Below are 17,306 nucleotides of genomic sequence, written 5' to 3'. Positions count from 1 at the left end.
GCATTGTCTATGGAGGATTTAATGCCTGCCTGAGGAACACTTGGAAGATGCTGGAGATATATTATTGAGCAGGAGAGTTTTAGCTGCTGCCTCCTGCCTCCCCACCGCTAGAATGTCTAAATTTTTAATTCCAGTCTAGATGCCTTTCTCATCAGCACCCTTCCCTTCCTCCTGTCCTGATGCCAAATAAGGCCCTTCCATGGACAGTTAAAGCCCACTTAAAATCATGCTAAGGCTTGGATTTGTATTTGCCTGCGGACTTCCAAGCAATTCCTTTTTTGTTGCAAGGAACCCAATTTTTGATCAAGTGATCTGGCAGCCCCATGATCAGAGAAGAGACTGGCCATAAAATTTCTTGACTCTCTGTGTTCCCCAAAGGAAGCAGCACAAACCTCATTCTCTAGTTCTTCAGTAGGCAGGTTAGCCTCACATTACCTGGATTTAACAACACTCCTGTGTATGCAGTTGCAGATCACCAGTGCCTGTTATTTCTCTCAGAAGAAAAATATGATAAAAATTAGGTAAAGATGGAGTTGTAAATTAAAATAATGTTTAATGTAAAATATATGTAAATGATGGGTAAAAATAGGTGTAGCAGCCTAAGAGCTACTAAACCACAAGTAGATTGCTGACTTGGCTGAACAACAAGTTATGCTGTGTATGGGACATGTTGGCCAAGTAAATTGCAAGCCCTGAAACTAGACACAGTGGAAACATAGCAATCAGACGCTAATGACATCAGCATTGTGTAAAAGGGCACAACTCGTTGTCATCCTTGACAGAAGTATTCCCAACAATGTATCGTCAACGGAGGAATGCATATTTTCAACCAAAAAAAACAGAAAGGCAACCAGGCCCTGCTATTCAAAGAAACAAATATTAGCAAGCTATCCAAACAATTTACATGTGTTTTGAACTATTAAGTGAGTGCTTCTGACTGGTTAGAGCTATAGAAAAGTTTGAAAAACCATCCAAAAAGTATAAAAACAAGGCTCAACTACAGATCAATCTCTTGGACCATCTGATAATGAAGAAAAAATGACTAGTGTGGCAAAGGCTGAGACCAAGTGACCATGTGATTTGAGAGAGAGAGGACAACAACATTACAAATCCAACAAAAATTACCCCAAACTCTAAAGAAATATTGTAGCAACTAAGGGGATTGGGCAGGATTAGGAATTGTATTGTTAGTATTCAAGTCTTACAGTTCCTTATTCATTAATAAAATTGTGATGGCTTGCATCAGTACCAAATTATGTGTATAGCAATTTGGATATTCTAGTATTGAGGGATACCTGGATAAATTCATTTATAACCTCTTTGTTGAAGTGTTTGATGGATCCTAAAGGACTTAGATAACATGAGTGTCAGTGACAGCCTAAATAATGCTGTCGACAAGCAGTTTGTTGTATTTCTAATGAGCTAACCTGTGAAGGAGTGATGTAGCTATGCATGTGACAAATTTATAGGTTACAAAATAAATTGTAAACTTAAATTTAACCAAATTGCATAGTATAGGCTGGGTTACATGAAGTAGAGGCCTGTAAGGTTAATTTACCCAAATGAAGCAATGTAATTATCTGCATTGACAAAGAGGAAACATGATTGCTCTATCACACATGACATGTCTCCCATAAGGTTGAACTCTGAGCAGGCAACTGATGTTTCTCTGTATAAACATGTGAATATCCATTCAAATAATAAATGCAGAGTGATCATGAACCCTGGTATTACATCAGGTGAGGATTCCCCCATTAAGTCTGTACAGTCTTTGGTTTTATTGAGATAAACAAATTAAACCCAAACCTGGACTGTTTGAATGCTGTACAATCTTACAAAATTGCCAGAAATAGTAATAAACCTGAGGATTGGGAGATTTAGACTACACCAAAAGAGGACCAACAAACTGATGAAGAAATTGAGAATATGAATATAAACTAGTAAAAAAAGTCTTAAAAGTTTATACAGGCCAGTAAAATGGAAGCATCTAGCAAAGATAAAGGTGGGCCCTTATAAACAGAGTAAAGATATTTTATAACAGGTATTAGAGAAATCACAGAAAAGTTGAATGATTTTCCTGTGTCTGCTTTCACTGAGGAATGAATAAAAAAAATCTGCCAGTATTTTAGATCGAAAGGGACAACGAAAATGAAGAATTAAATGAAATTTATATCAGTAAGAACACTGTATTAGAAAAATTAATGGGACTGAAGGTTGATGAGTCACTGGGACTTGATGTTCTACATCCTGGGATCAAACAAATTGCTTGCTTTTGAGATAGATGATGCACTGTGTCCATCTTCCAAAATTCTACTGAGTCTAAAATAATACCTAAGGATTAGAAGTCAGAAAATGTCCTGCTATTTAATAAAGCCAGGATAGAGAAAACAGGAAACTGCAGACCTATTAATTGTATATCAGTAGCAGGAAAAATGGTGCAAACTGTCATGAATGATGCGATAAATAAACATTTGGATAACAATCCGATTGACCAGAGTCAGCAAGAATTTGTGTATTGGCAGGGGAGTCATAGTTAATGAGCCTGTAGTATTTTGAAGTAATTACAAACACAATTGAAAAGTGGAATGAAGTAGGCTTAAATTTTCAGAAGGTTTTTCATAAAGGCCACTGCAAAAGTTTGGTTAGCAAAATTAAAGTGCATGGAATAGTAAGTAATGTATTGGTATGGATTAAAGATTGACTAACAGACAGAAAACTGAGAGTAGGAACAAATGGACTATTCTCACGAGGGCAGACAGTGATTAGTGAAGTCCTACAGGATCAGCATTTGGCCCCAGCTATTCACAATATATTGCATTGATTTGAAGGTGAAGACCAAATATAATGTTTCCACATTTACAGAAGACACAAAATTAAGTGCTTGCTGTGAGGACGAGAAAAGTAGCTTCTAAGCTATTTCGTCCAACTTCAGGAATGTTTAAGAATATGACAGATGGAATATAATGTGTACCACCTAGTGAATTTATCCATTCACTAGGTGGTGCAGATGAGTAGAGTATTTTATAAGTGGCAGGATGTTAAAAAGTCTAAATGTACAAAGGGCTTGTGGCACACTTTCTAAGTGGATGGATAGAGCTCTTAAAGATAGTGGAATCAAGGGTTATGGGGATAAAGCAGGAACAGGATACTGATTGTGGATGATCAGCCATGATCATAATGAATGGTGGTGCTGGCTCGAAGGGCCAAATGGCCTACTCTAGCACCTATTGTCTATTGTCTAAGTCATTGAAAGCTGACATAAAGGTGAACAAACAATTAAGAAGCCTAAATGTAAGTTGTATTTAATGCAAAGGAATTTGGTATAAGACTACTAAAGTCTTCCTTCAGTTGGATTGAAACTTGGTTAAACTGCATCTGGACAAATACATACAGATTTGGTTCCCTTACCTTTGGACGGATATTATTACCACAAACAGAGTACAATGAAGGTTCGCCAGACTTGTTCCCAGGTTGGCAGGTCTGACCTATGAAGATAGATTCGGCAAATTAGCATTGTTTTCCCTTGACTTTTGAACAATGAGTGGTACTCCACTAAAAACTTACAAATACTTAATGGTACATGCAGGTAAAAAAAAAACCATTCTCGGTTGTTGAGTATGTCTAGAGACGGTCGTATTTCTAAATAAACACATACATGTGAAGGCATATGGGGACAGTGTGTAAAAGAGGCATTTAATTGAATATTCAGGCATCATCATATCATCTGGCAAAGCAGGCTTGGTGGGTTGAATGGTCTCCTTCTGCTATTATGTTCCTAGTGTTCCTGGACTGGATTGCTATTCAATGAATCTGCTGAATGAAAAACTGCATATGTCCGTTGAGGCCTGTTTAAATTCACCAATGATGCCTCCTGAAACTGTATTGATGTAAAAATGAAGAACGTCCATCTGACCTGATGCGACAAAAGGTATTTGGTACACAGAACATATTCTGTTAGGACAAATTGAAGATATTCATGTAGGACCAAATGTTTTTATTTGAAAGCAGCAATTTTTGTAATCACACAGATCAACATCTAATGTAATCTTGGATGTAGGTTGGGAAACATCCAGGTACCAGGTCCAGGTCTGAAGGTCCCAAAATGTGGGACAGCACATTGGTTCAATGACTAGATTGCTGCCTCACAGCACCAGGGACCTTGGTTTGATTCCACTTTTGGTGACTCTCTGTGTTGAGTATGCATTGGTTTCCTCTAGATGCTCCAGTTTCCTCCTGTTGTCCAAAGATGTATGTGTAGGTGGATTGGCCATGCTGAATTGCCTTGTAATGTTCATGGATGTAAATGCTAAGTTGATTAGCCAAGAAAAATGCAGGGTTACAGGGATAGGGTAAGGGGGTTGGTCTGAATGGGATGGTTTTTGGACAGTCAGTGTGGTCTCAATAGGCCAAATAGCCTGCTTCCACACTGTAAGGATTCAATGAAGATCAATCAAAATGTCAATTTATAGGATTATTTATGAAGCTACTTCCTGACTCATCTCAGTGAGAAGAGAGATGACAGGGAATGATGCTGTGATTAATATAATGATTATCTTGTTCAAGATAAATGATTGCTTTTCTCTTCAGTTTTTGTTGACTATCTAGATAATGAAGTACTTTAACACTGAAAGCGCCTCCTATAGACTTATATTCTACTTTAAAAGATTGGAAGAACTTCCCACTATCTGAGATCTGCTCTTACCAGCTGTTAAGACTATCCCATGAGTATCAAAGTGTTCTTCACATCAAAATTACATTATGAGCAAAATTTGAGAAGTGACAAGTTTGTTCATCTTTTTCTAAGTATATTAAACCAGAGTCACAATGGTAAAATTTGGGAAAATTTGCTAACTCTGTTTTTCTTCCTTTGAATTAATTTATATCGTTATGCATGTCACTTCAGCAGCACGTCATGAATCTACATGGATACATCTGTCTGGATCAAAATGCAGAATATACATAATGAGGTTCACTTTCTACAACTTTATAAGACCATAAGACATAGGAGTGGAAGTAAGGCCATTCAGCCCATCGAGTCCACTCTGCGCAATGATGTCAGCTCACTCCAGGTGACACTGAGCAAACTAGCCCAAAGGATGTGGAAATTGTCATAGATAATGAAAAGCTATTCACATTTAAGAACTTGAGATCTTTTTATGATGGTTTAACATTAGTTCATCCAAATTTAGACCTGACCACAATGCCCATAAGTCAACAGTGCATGTTTCTACGGATTGATCAAATTGTATTAATTTTCTTAAATGGACAATGTCCTTTTTTGAACATTTCTCCAGGTCACAAAATATTTAATATACAGAAAACTCATTTGGAACACATCAATGAAATTAATCATGGTTCCAATTAGTTTTGTTAAAGTAATTTTCACTGACATTCAATCAAGTTCAATCACTAAGTGCAGGGTTCTTTGCTTTTGACTTGTTCATGGAGCTGCAGTCTTAATATAGACAGTCCCTTTCACTATCTGGATGTTAATAGTCAGGGATTCAACTACAGTACTGCAATTTAATGTCAAGGCAATATCAAAAGGCAACGAAAATCTCCAACAAGCGAGAATCTAATCCTTTTCTTGACATTCATATGTTACTACCATGATTGAATCCACAACACCTCACCAAGGATCTTTGACAGTACCTTGCAAATCTGCGACCTCTACCACCTAGAAGCTCAAGGGCAACAGATGTGTGGGAGGTCCCCTCGAAGTTGCATACCATCCTGGCTTGAACTGTGTTGCTGATCGCTCATGCTGAGCTAAATTCCTGGGGCTTACCTCCTAACAACGCTGTGGGTGTAGACAAGGCACATGGAACATCGATCACCACCAATTTCTCAAGGGGAATTTGGAATTGACACCAAATGTTGGCCTTACTAGAAGTGTCCGTACTTCGTGAATGAATAAATGATACAAAAAAAAATGGACGGCTGGAGGATCTTCCGAAAAGTTATTACTATTTTTTGTATATACGATAAAATTCACTTCCTGCTAAATTAATGAATCTGTTCCAGGTTACCACATCTATGTGTGCCAATGAATATTTTTTGAAAAGGGAAAAACAAACAAAAACATTTTTGCTTGTTCATGTAAAATCATTTGTGATTATGCAAACGACATTTTTATGTGAAGCATGCGCTAAAGCCTAACCATCAGAAACTGCACCACAATGTTTAGTTATAATCGATGTTGCATAACTGTAATACATCAGGATCTGTGGTTTAGAAAGAGTTTTTCTAACCGCCAACATATTTCACAAATGTTGGCATCTTGGCAGTTTATTTCCAACTCTGGGTTCAGACATATATTTTCCATGTCAAACTATTTTCTGATTAGCTATGGATATAATTGCTGCCTCACCATCTCTTAATCATTTAAAAAAAATAACATAGGATAAAGTGAGCAAAGCTACATTAGTTGGAGCACCTGGAACATACATTTGCATCAGAATACAACCAGCCAAAGGGGGCTCTTGCAGTGTAGTGGAAGTGTCCCTCCCTCCTAGAGCAGGCAATCCAGGTTCAAATCCCACTTGCTCCAAAGGCCTACAAATACCACCCCTGACCAAGTTTATTAGAAGATAGGGTGTTGTTTTAAAAAGCAGAACCAGAATGTACTGTGTCGCACAATGATAGTATCCCTACCTCCGGATTGGTAGACACAGGTTCAAATCCCACCTGCTCTAGAGACATGTCATAAAAACAAATGTAAAAGATGTGTTTTTTACCCTCTTGTGCTGCACTGGTGGTGTCCCTCCCGCTAAGCCCACAGGCCTGGGTTCAAGTTCCACCTGCCCCAGATGTCTATTATAGCATCTCTGAACAAGTTGATAAGAAAAAGAATGTAACATGTCTAGGGCTCTTCTTTGCAGTGGTAGTGTCCCTCCTTCTGAACCAGAAGACCCAGGTTCAAATCTAACCTCCTCCAGTGGTGTATCATAATATCTCCTAAGCAGGATGATTTAAAAACTATACTGTGTGTTATTTAAGCTTTTGTGGTACGCTGTTAGTGTCCCAACTCTGAGCTAGGAAGCACCTCTGCAATAACATATCTGAGTTAGTTGATTAGAAAATATTATGATGTTCATTATTAGGATTTTAGGTAATCTCTCTATATCTAGGTGAGGCAACCCAAGTTCAAATCACATCTGCTTCAAGGGTGTGTTAAATCATGGCTAAACAGTTTGAAAATGTATTTCATGATCAGACCACAGTCTGAGAGTGAATAACATTCCCTCAAATCAATACACTGAAAGGTTGAATGTCCATAGAATGTCTAGATAATCTGCGTTAATAAAATGTTTGCCAAAAATAAAACTCTTTAAATAAATGCTAGTATCTGGGCATGACATAGTTAAAGGCTTGAAGAGAAGCGACTATTTAATTATTAATGAAATGTTCAGCTTCGGTAAACCATATGGGCAGCGAAACAGTTTGGGACCGATGTCATAAGAATTTGTGCTCAAGAAAAACACTGGTGTCCTGTAACACAGAATGGGAAAGTATGAAATAATTAGGAAGGGTTCAGAAATGACTTATGAGGATGTTGCCAGGGCTGGATGTTTTGAGCTACAGGGAGAAGCTGAATAGGCTGCACCTACCACCGCCCCCGCCACTGTCCAAGGCTGAGGAGTGACTTTACAGAGGTTTATAAAATCATGAGGGGCATGGATAGAGTGAATAGCCAAGGTCTCTTCCTCAGGCTGGGTGCGTCTTAAACTAGCGGGCATAGGTTTAAGGTGAAAGGAAGAAGATTTAAAAGGGACCAAACAGGCAACTTTTTCACCTAGAGGATAGTGCCTGGATGGATTAGGCTTCCAGAGGAAGTGGTGTAGGGTAATACCATTACAACATTTAAGAAGCATCTGGATGAGTAAACGAACAAAAACGGCTTGGAGAGATTTGGGGCAAATGCCGGCAAATGTAACTAGATTTATCTAGGTTATCTGGTAGGCATATTGGTCTGAAGGGTCCGCGTTGTTATGTCTCCATGACTCTCTAATTGCGAATTCCTCCTGCATGGTTTATGGTCAGGAGAGGGCGGTGTTGAATTGCAGTTCAAAATCTTGTTTCCGGCTTGCTTTCACGGCAAAGCAGACATTAGGGTAACAGGCCACACTGAAGTGGTCAAATCCGTAAACTCACGAAGATCCTCCCAAGAAGGATTCCATTCGTGTGTCAAATAATGAGACAGCTAGCTGCCCTCTGTAATATCACTCATTTCACAATGCTGTTGGATCGGCCGGAGAGAAAAAAAAGTGTGCGTCTGTTAGCGGCAAATTAATCTGGCAAAGCAAAAGTCCGTGTTACATTTATCTAGGAGAGGGGGAAAGAGATATTGTATATGTGTAGTATGTTTATTTGAATTAGACATTTATCCGCCACATTGTGTTTATAGAAGTCTGTGATCAGCATAAATAACTGGATTGGGTTTACCTGGAGAACGGAGAGTTGTACGTACAACTGACCGGGAGCGCAACTGCAAAGGAGCCCTCAGCTACATTCTTTTAGTTTTGACACGTATGTCGGCGAACGGTTAAAATCAAAAATATAGTCAGAAAGAATTACTTTTTACTGCTATTAAGTCTGCCATTTTTTCAAGTTTTTTTTTATCAGAATAAACTTTTTTAAGAGCGTATGACTCGATTAGAATGAAGCATTTATGGACCTAAAGTCTCAGTGTGCCTTTTTTTAATGCAAGTGTCGTACTTCTAGTTACCATGCTAAAGATCAGGGTGCGTTTTACTTTAGCTAAGACGAGAACGCCATTCTCTCTACAGAACCCAGCGAGAATGCAACGTGTGCAGGCGTGCTGGGTGGGCGCTGAAGCGAACCAGATCCCAGTGCAGGACACGTTATTGGTAAAATGCGCATCATTTATCTCATGCTTTTAACATATTCCCATAATGGGCTTGAATAGCTTGGGCAGTTCCATTCAGGAACTGTCCCAGGGTGTGTCGTCGATTTCATTCATCTTTCCTCATCACTCCTGTTGCCAGCCGTTTATTGTCACCGGTTCAAAACAAAACAAAAAATGAACGCTGGAGAAACTCTGCAAAGTTCGTGGAGAGACTTCTCTGCCTCTCCCACACATGCTGCCAGAAAGGCTCAGTTTCTGCAGGTGCTTATGTTTTATTTATTTCAGATTCCGGCATCCACAGTACCTTGTTTATTTTTGTTGCAATAGAAGAGTTTCGGTCCCCTGGCAAAGCGAAATGTTCCTGAATAGTTGTTTGCTGCAAATGAACCGATGCAGGGCCATGTACTTCCCTATCCGTAAAAAAAGCACAAATTGTTGCAGCGTTAAAATAAAATATTGTACTCAGTCTCGACGCCCCGCTGAAAGCAGTTCTCAGCTCTGAGAAGTTACGGGGTGTCTCGATGGTACTGAGGGCGTGGGGTGTGGGGGGGCGGGGTGATCGTAGATTTTATGCAAATCGCTAGGGTGGAGCTCCTGAGTTTTCCAACGAGAGCAGATTAAAGCGAGCTAGAAGGGGGCAGGGTTTCTGATCTGATTCAGAAGTCAAAAGACGTCTGCTTTAAGAAAAAAAAAACCTCTGGCAATCTGAGATTACTGAGAGAACACCAGGAAAAGAGTAGTTTTGCAGCTCCACTGTGCATTCCGGTCTGTCTTTCCCTCCCTGTCTCTACTGTCGTCTTTATTTTATAGGAACCATTAAAAGGGAGAAAGGAAACGCATTGATTATAAACTGTGACAGCATCTGAGGAAACTCGCCGGAGCAGTTTGAGTCTGTTGGATTGTGAACACAGTTTTGAGAAGGAGAGAAAGCTTTGTATCAGCTCTTCCCAAACGTTTTTTTGTAAATTTTAAAGCAAGTACCTGCAATTTTGTGTTTGCTTTCCATGCACCGCCAGCGTCAGCACAATTCCGGACCTGTTGGGAAACTGATAGCCTGGGTCAAAATGAGACCATTCTGTTGTCTGAGGGGAAATACCAAGTGAGAGGAAACTTCATTTGCCTGTTTGCCCATCCACGTCGCCGAGAACCTGCGCAGCTCTGCTCATCGGCAGGCTGCACTTGTGGGTAAGTGAATCTTAAACGTTACACCTACGTTCTCTCTCAGATAACGCAGTTTTTGATTCGCCGCTTGCAGCGTTCAGAACAAAAATGCAGTTGCACCTCGCGTTGGTCCCCAGATAACTGGGTTACGGATCCAACTCGATTTGAACCTGTTTTTGGGACAGTCCGGCCGCTTTCCAGGTAAGAGTGCCCACAGCTTACAGCCGCTTCTTGCCAATGTCGTTCAACAAGGCATCGCATTGTATGGAGAGGGAGACAGAGAGAAATCACATAGCCTGCTTTCCTGATTTAAAATGTTCAGTGAATACAAACGCGGAGTAATCAGTTATTGACTCCTGCTTGCTTGATGTTGGGGGAGGTGACTTGTTTTTTGGAGTTGCGGAGTTGTTTTAGCACAATATGAAAGGGGTATATAATAAAGGGCTCAGAGCCCGCACGCCATAGATTTTGTTCCTTAGGAAGTATCGACTTAGAGATGGTCAGACGCAGTTGTTACTATAAAATTCCGTTCCTGTGACTTTAAATAAAGCCATAGTGACCCTTGTAAAGTAATGAACGATGACAGTCAATTGATGTCAAACATTTATGGTGTAATTGTACTTGCTGGCCGTTTAATTGTCTTTGTGGTAGTGTTATTTTTGAAGAACGTTACTTGTATAAAGCTAAATTCAGTGCAGGTGCTAGTAAGCCACCAGCCCCATTCGGGCTTCAGTTAAAGGCTTTTGAGAAATTCTTCTGCGCGGACGTTCTTTTCCGAAACAGTTCAGGATATCTTGGTCCTATCAGAGGCTTACTTGGAAGTGGTGAAATGTTTCGGTAATTTGCATTTGAACTCAGAAAGTAGAGGTCCAGATTAAAAAAAACACGCGGGGTGCGCACGCATACACAGATCCTGGCCGGGGATTTCCGCAAGAAATTCGTAATATCGGATCAAAAATGTGCACCAGGAATTTTCTAAAAGTGAATTAACGGCAAAGCTACTTCAGTTGGAATGACAGATCCGCAAATGATTCTGGTGCGTGTCTGTGTTCCCGATTTATAATCACTTTGACCTACATTTACAGTGGTTCCTAATCTGAGCAGCAGGCAGTCATGTTGGCAGTTAACCAGACAATTGTACTAACAACTTGTCACAGCCATTCAGACTAAGGAGCACAGGGTTGTCGGTGACAGCTTGTCCTCTTATTGCTGCGCTGCTCAGGGCTTGCGAAGTCTGTCTAGAATCCCACCAGCGTTGCAGGCGGCCAAGCAAATACTGCCTGAAGCAGCTTGTAATCCCAGTTTGCAAAAATGGACTCGTAGCCCAGCAAGAGAAATAATGGAGACGTAGTTTCGCTCAATAACTCATATCAAACAAATAATGACTTGTGAAAAGAAAATAAAGATCAAGGTAAATGACTGACAGTAGCAACACCATGTGTTCTATAACTTTTGTTGGAAATTTCGATTTAAAGTTTCTGCTGCCACATGCGGAATGTTGCCAAAATAAAATGTTCTGGGTGTTACCTACAGAGGACCCTCCAGCTGTGCCAAAATGCTTTATAATCTATAAACTCAATGCAATTAAATTGTGGTGACTGGTGCAATATTAGAGAAGCATCAACCATGTGCTATAGTTAGAACCAGAATGTTCGGCAGTGTGTTCCAGAATTTTGACCTGGCGACACTGACGGAACTGCAACACATTTATTTCCAAGTCAGGATGGTGAGTGGCTTGGAGGTGTCCCCATGTATCTGGTACCCTTGCCCTTCTAGGTTGTGATCGAGGTTGTGGGTTTGGAAAGTTGTGTTCAAAGAGCCTTGGTGAGTTGCTGCAGTACATCTGGGAGATGGTACACATTTCTGTCACTGTGTGTTGGTAGTGAAGGCAATGTATGTTGAAGGTGCTGAATGCAGTGCCAATCAAGCAACCTACTTTGTTCTAATTGGTGTTAAATATCTGGGTGTTATTAGACTTACACTCATCCTGGTAAATGGAGAGTATTACAACACCCTCGCAACATGTGCTTTGTTGATGGTGGACAGGCTTTGAGAAGTCAGGAATATAATTATTTGATATGGAATTTTCAGACACTGATTTGCCACTGCAGCCATAGTATTTGTAATACTGATACAGTTAATTTTCGGGTCAATGGTAAATTCTAGGGTGTTGATAATTGGGAATTTAGTGATGTAATATCATTGAATTTGGAGAGGAGATTGAGATTCTGTATTGTTGAACTTGACCATTGTTTGGCACTTGTAAGGCACAATTGTTATCAGCTCAAGCCTGAATTATGCTAAGGTCTTGTTGCAAATGGGCGCAATTTGCTTTTGTACCGGAGAAGTCACAAGTGGACACAGACGATTCACCTCTAAGAATCACATATGCTTTCCTGTGTGCTAGTTATCACTCCAACCAGTGGAGTGACTGCCCTCAATAGCCTCCAGTTATGTTACAGCTTTTCAATGCCATACTCAGTCAACCACAGCCTTGATGTGAAGGACAGACGGTCTTGCTTTTCCTGTTGAATTCAGCTCATTTGACCATGTTTGGACCAACACTCAAATAAGGGCAGGAGATGAGTGGTTCTAATGGATGTATACTGAATGTGAGTCAGCAGATTAGAACTGAGTATGTATTGCTTGATAGCATTTTGAACAATACCTTTCATCACTTTGCTGATGTTTGAAAAGCAGATTGTTGCTGCTGTAAATGGACCATGTTAGATTTGAGAACAGCATAGATCTGGGCAATGTGCCACATTACAGGGTGGTTGATGTAGTTGTAACTAGAGTAGAACATCTTGCCTAAGGACAGGATTAGTTCTGGAGCATAAGTCTCAAGTGCTAATGTCAGAATGTTGTCAGGACCCATAGCCTACACTGCATCAAATGCTTTCAGCCAGTCTTTGACATTGAGTAGAATGAATCAAATTGGCTGGAGAATGGCATCTGTAATGCTGGGGACTTCAGATGTAAACTGGGAAGGATCGTGCACTCATCACTTTGAATGATGATGGTCACAAATGTTTCAACCTTGTCTTATACACAGATGTTGATTTAACAATAATTATTGACCAGCAAGTGGGGATAATATCCTTAAATGCAGTTCTTTGAAGTTATACCATGAAATCTTCTGCATCCACTTAGTTTAGGTGTGAGGATGAGCTGTATGGGACCACCTCCGAAATCGTTTGTTTCTAAAAGCAATACAGTACCCACTTAATGTCACCCAGAACCCTTGTGCTCAAGATCTAGAGTGCAACTGAATTCACACTCCCCAGCTTTGAGCTGAAAATGTAAGCAACCAAAGTGCAATGGCATAAGACTTGTGTATTAGTCTCCCATCTGAAATTCTGGACGCTAATTTGGAAACCATCTCTAAAGACTATGAATACAGGCTTCAGGTTAACTTAAGGATTGGTTAGGCAGTTTAAAAATTAATTCACTCAATTAAGCTCATTTTCCTATGTGATATTAGCTTCTAAATGTTAGCAATTTGAATGAGATTCAGTTTTGCTGAAAGACATTTATTTAAATGAATAGTTTTATAATTCCTTAATTGTACTTATTGAAAATATAAATATGTATCAACCCATTAACGCAATTATATGCTAATAACATATAGTTCAGTTTTGAAAAAATATCACTGAAGTGTTGAAGTGAACATTCCTGTCCACACTTAACATTGTTAAAAAAAGCTTCTCGAAACTGAAGTCCTGTAGATAATCATTTCTCCATAGTTACTTACAGCTATGTGATACACAGTTTGCAGATAACCTTTGCCTCTTAACTTTTCATCATGTTCCAGAGATAGTGGTATGAAACATGTCAATCCAAATTATGTTTAGGCTTATTTTCACATTCTAGAATAGAGGCATCCACATAAAAGTCGTACACCAAATTCACAGCCATCATATTTCAAAATTACACAAATGCCCTATTCCTGAACTTTGGCATTCATTTGTAATGAGTATGAAAATGTATATTGTTGGCAATCTATATTTTATTTCTCATAGATATTATTGCCAGGCTAAGTGGTTAATTCACCAAGCAAGATTTTCTTGTTGTAGTGAAAATTCCCCTCATATTGAATCTGCGGTCTGCTTTGGGATTTTCAGAATACCTAACCTTTATGAACTGATACATGAGTGTGCTACCTATAATGTTAAGCTGTAATTTTCCCTTGTGTTGTATTGTCCGCCTACACAGTTACATGATTCATCAATAAAATTGTTAAAATAGTCATTTAAGAGGCTGGCATGAAAAAGACAAAATACATGCCTTACTGTACAGGTAGTGGATATAATAGCAGCTACTGGAGTTCAGCATCATTAGAAATTATCTTGCGGTTGTGGCTAACAAGGACCAGAGCACTACTCCTGTTGTTATTCTCGGATATGGCACATGTAATTTTGTGTAAAGATAGCATGGAATTGTGACATGTACCAGCCTATTTGTCCCACTTCTGCTCTTAGTGAGCTGAATTCTTATCATAATTTCCTTGGCTTGTGCTCCCTATGGATATCAGGCATTGTTCACTGCAAAGCCGTATACTTAAAGCAGTTCTGCATCAATCATGACTCACTATTGCGACATGCGCCACACCTGACCAGATTCATTTCACAGCATAGTGACTTTGCCCATCTGTTGCTGTATATGTTGATTAACCTCAAAATATCCCCAATTATATATCATCCATGCCAACAGATTCCTTCTGATTGAACCAAAAATAGATCAAATTATCTCATGTCATTCATTGTTTTGATGAAATATTCAATATCTACAAGCAGTGCTAAGAATGGAAAAAGGTACAAGCATGAGGGAGGAGAAATAACAGTCAGACTTTTTTTTAAAAAAGCATTCTTTTGAATAATCAGAGAAAGAAAACAATCCTAGAGTCAAGGACACAGAAAGACAAAGAGTTAAAAGTGGATACACTGACAGGCAGAATCATCTATTCAGTTTATAGAACTAATGTAAAGTAGAGGTCAAAGATTAGAAAAATAAATATGGAATTAGATACCAAGCTTTGTTTTAAAAATTTGGCACTCTTACTCAGGAGAGAGAGAGGAATGTCTCCCTGATAGGTTGAAATGTTGAATGATCTCCTATGATGGTCATGTTCAGACTTGAACCACTTCATATTAATAAAACTGACTTAGATATTGATGCCAACTTTTGTATTAAGAGTTTCTGGCTGAGAGTAATGGAAACTAGAACAAAAACATACAACGATTTGAATATCGGCATTTGAAATGTTATGTCACTAAATGGAAATATTGCTCGTAATCGCAGAATAATATATGATGCATGAATTCATTAGAATTAACCGAGGACAATTGAGAAAGATAATTTAAAATTTTAGCATATTATTAAGGCCAATGTATGAGAAGGCAATTTTTTAAAAAATCAACAAAGCATTAGGAAGTATATTACCCCAACTGTGAAATACAAGATTACTTCCTACACAGTGCACTGTTCAGAAGATATTTAATGTTTCAGAGCCTTGGTTTCTGATGCAATTATACTAACTGAATGGATGTGTGAATCTTTTTGAGATGAACAGAAATCAAAATTGGCTCCTTTAAATTGAAGATTTTATTCCTTTACTTAATGTCCTCCTGCAAGTTGAAAACCTATGTTCAATTTGGATTTAGTCTATGTAACTCAACATTTTCTCATCCATTAAGATGAATGACATGCACATCCATTTCTCTGACTCATGCTCCTGTCAAGTGAAACTACTCAATCAGGTATTACTGTTATATCCCAGTATGTGCTGTACTAACTGCAACTGTGCATTGATGTATTCAATTTCTGAAAGAAATGCAGTCTAGTTTGTGCTCAGTTGCTGTGTGTCATCCAACCTGACAGTTGGATGTCATCCAGGCTCGGGTTGACAAGTACCAGTTAATGATTATCCCTAACAAAAAAAAAACTGACCACCTCTCACTCTCCGGTATTCAATGGAATTACCATTGATCAGTATTCGCTATTAAGATTCTGGGTGTTACCATTAACCAGAAAGGGAATTGGACTAGACATATTAATATACTGGCTACAATAGCACTTCAGAGGCTAGGAATTCTGCAGCTAATAACTTACCTGCTGATTCCTCACAGATTGCCCACCATCTACAGGCACAAGTCGGCAATATGACGGAATATTCTATAGTAATCTGAATGTGTAATTACAGCAAAACTCAAGATGCCAGTATCATCTAAGACAAAGAAGCCTGCTTGGTCAGCATACTTACCATCAACAAACATTCACTCCCTTCTGTGGTGGTCCATGGTAGCAGCTGTGCATAATATATTTGCAGGGCATGTTGTAACTTCTCATCCATGCTCCATTGACAACCTTCAAAACCTACTACTTCTAGCAGCTTGATGGACTAGAACAGTAGATGCACAAGAGCACCATTACCTCCGTGCTGCCCTCTGAGTCACACACCATCCCAAGCTGGAACTATATCATGAATCCTTCTTTAATGCTGGTTCAAAATGCTGGGAGTCTCTGAACAGTGATGTCAGTTTACTTGCATAAGTGGATTCAAGTGATAGCTCACTATCACCTTTTCAGACAGAGTTAGGGATGGGCAACAAATTTTGGCTTTGCCACTGATACCTATAGCCCATGAAAGAATTGGCTGAATAAAATCCAGCTGCATTAATCAAAGAGGTAATCGTCCTTTCAAAAGAAAGGCCCATTTAACATGGCTGGTGCAAAGTTAAATTTTAAAGATTGCTGAAATACTTCATGTGCTTCATGTGAACTTTCAAAACACTGATTTTTTTTTTTAACTTGGACATCCTGTAATTCTGCTAACATCAAACATTATGGTTGCCAGAAAATATCCCTTGTAACTGTACTTGGGCTCTGTTCAGAATCAGCATGTGGTTAAACAAAGATTATCAAATTTTGGATAACAGCTGGTAGATTCTGCACTCAAAAAGCTCGCTATAATGAGTGGAAACATGTCTGAGGCCAATTCTGTCCTCACTCAGTATCCAGTTATGGACTTTTTGCAGCAAGGACCCCTCAGGTAAGGGATCAAGAACAAAAATCAAAGCCTCTTTTATGATCTGTTGAAGAGGGTACATTAAGTCCATTCCTTTATTAGCTAATGTACAGAATACAAGAGCAGGAACATGCTGATGGAACTGGATAAATCAGTAATTAGGTCACAACTTGATAATTATATGCAAATCTGATAACTTCATCACAGAAAGGATGCACTATTTGGGGTACAAAGGAGATTTGTGAGATC

General features: G+C 39.2%; 1 protein-coding gene and 1 long non-coding RNA gene across 4 annotated transcripts in view; one reads left to right on the top strand and one right to left on the bottom strand.

Annotated features, from left to right (window-relative positions):
* The window catches only part of LOC125453281 (uncharacterized), a 39,128-nt gene extending 28,968 nt beyond the window's left edge, over nt 1-10,160 (bottom strand). Inside the window, exons 1-3 of one of the 2 annotated variants that reach the window (XR_007247731.2) lie at nt 9,851-10,160; nt 9,174-9,279; nt 3,409-3,485 (exon numbers count right to left, since the gene is read on the bottom strand). This is a non-coding gene — a long non-coding RNA (uncharacterized LOC125453281). The remainder of the gene's footprint in view (nt 1-3,408; nt 3,486-9,173; nt 9,280-9,850) is intronic. The other variant, XR_007247732.2, reaches the window with a different exon arrangement.
* slitrk6 (SLIT and NTRK-like family, member 6) overlaps nt 9,762-17,306 on the top strand; it is a 32,961-nt gene continuing 25,416 nt past the window's right edge. The window contains exon 1 of one of the 2 annotated variants that reach the window (XM_048532630.2): nt 9,762-10,054. The gene's annotated coding sequence lies outside the window, so the exon portion shown is untranslated. The other variant, XM_048532632.2, reaches the window with a different exon arrangement.

Source organism: Stegostoma tigrinum, chromosome 6 (genome assembly GCF_030684315.1).
Source record: "Stegostoma tigrinum isolate sSteTig4 chromosome 6, sSteTig4.hap1, whole genome shotgun sequence".
NCBI classification, from domain to species: Eukaryota; Metazoa; Chordata; class Chondrichthyes; order Orectolobiformes; family Stegostomatidae; genus Stegostoma; species Stegostoma tigrinum.
Note: the sequence above shows the minus strand (reverse complement) of the source record. Positions and strands in the feature narration are given on the sequence as shown.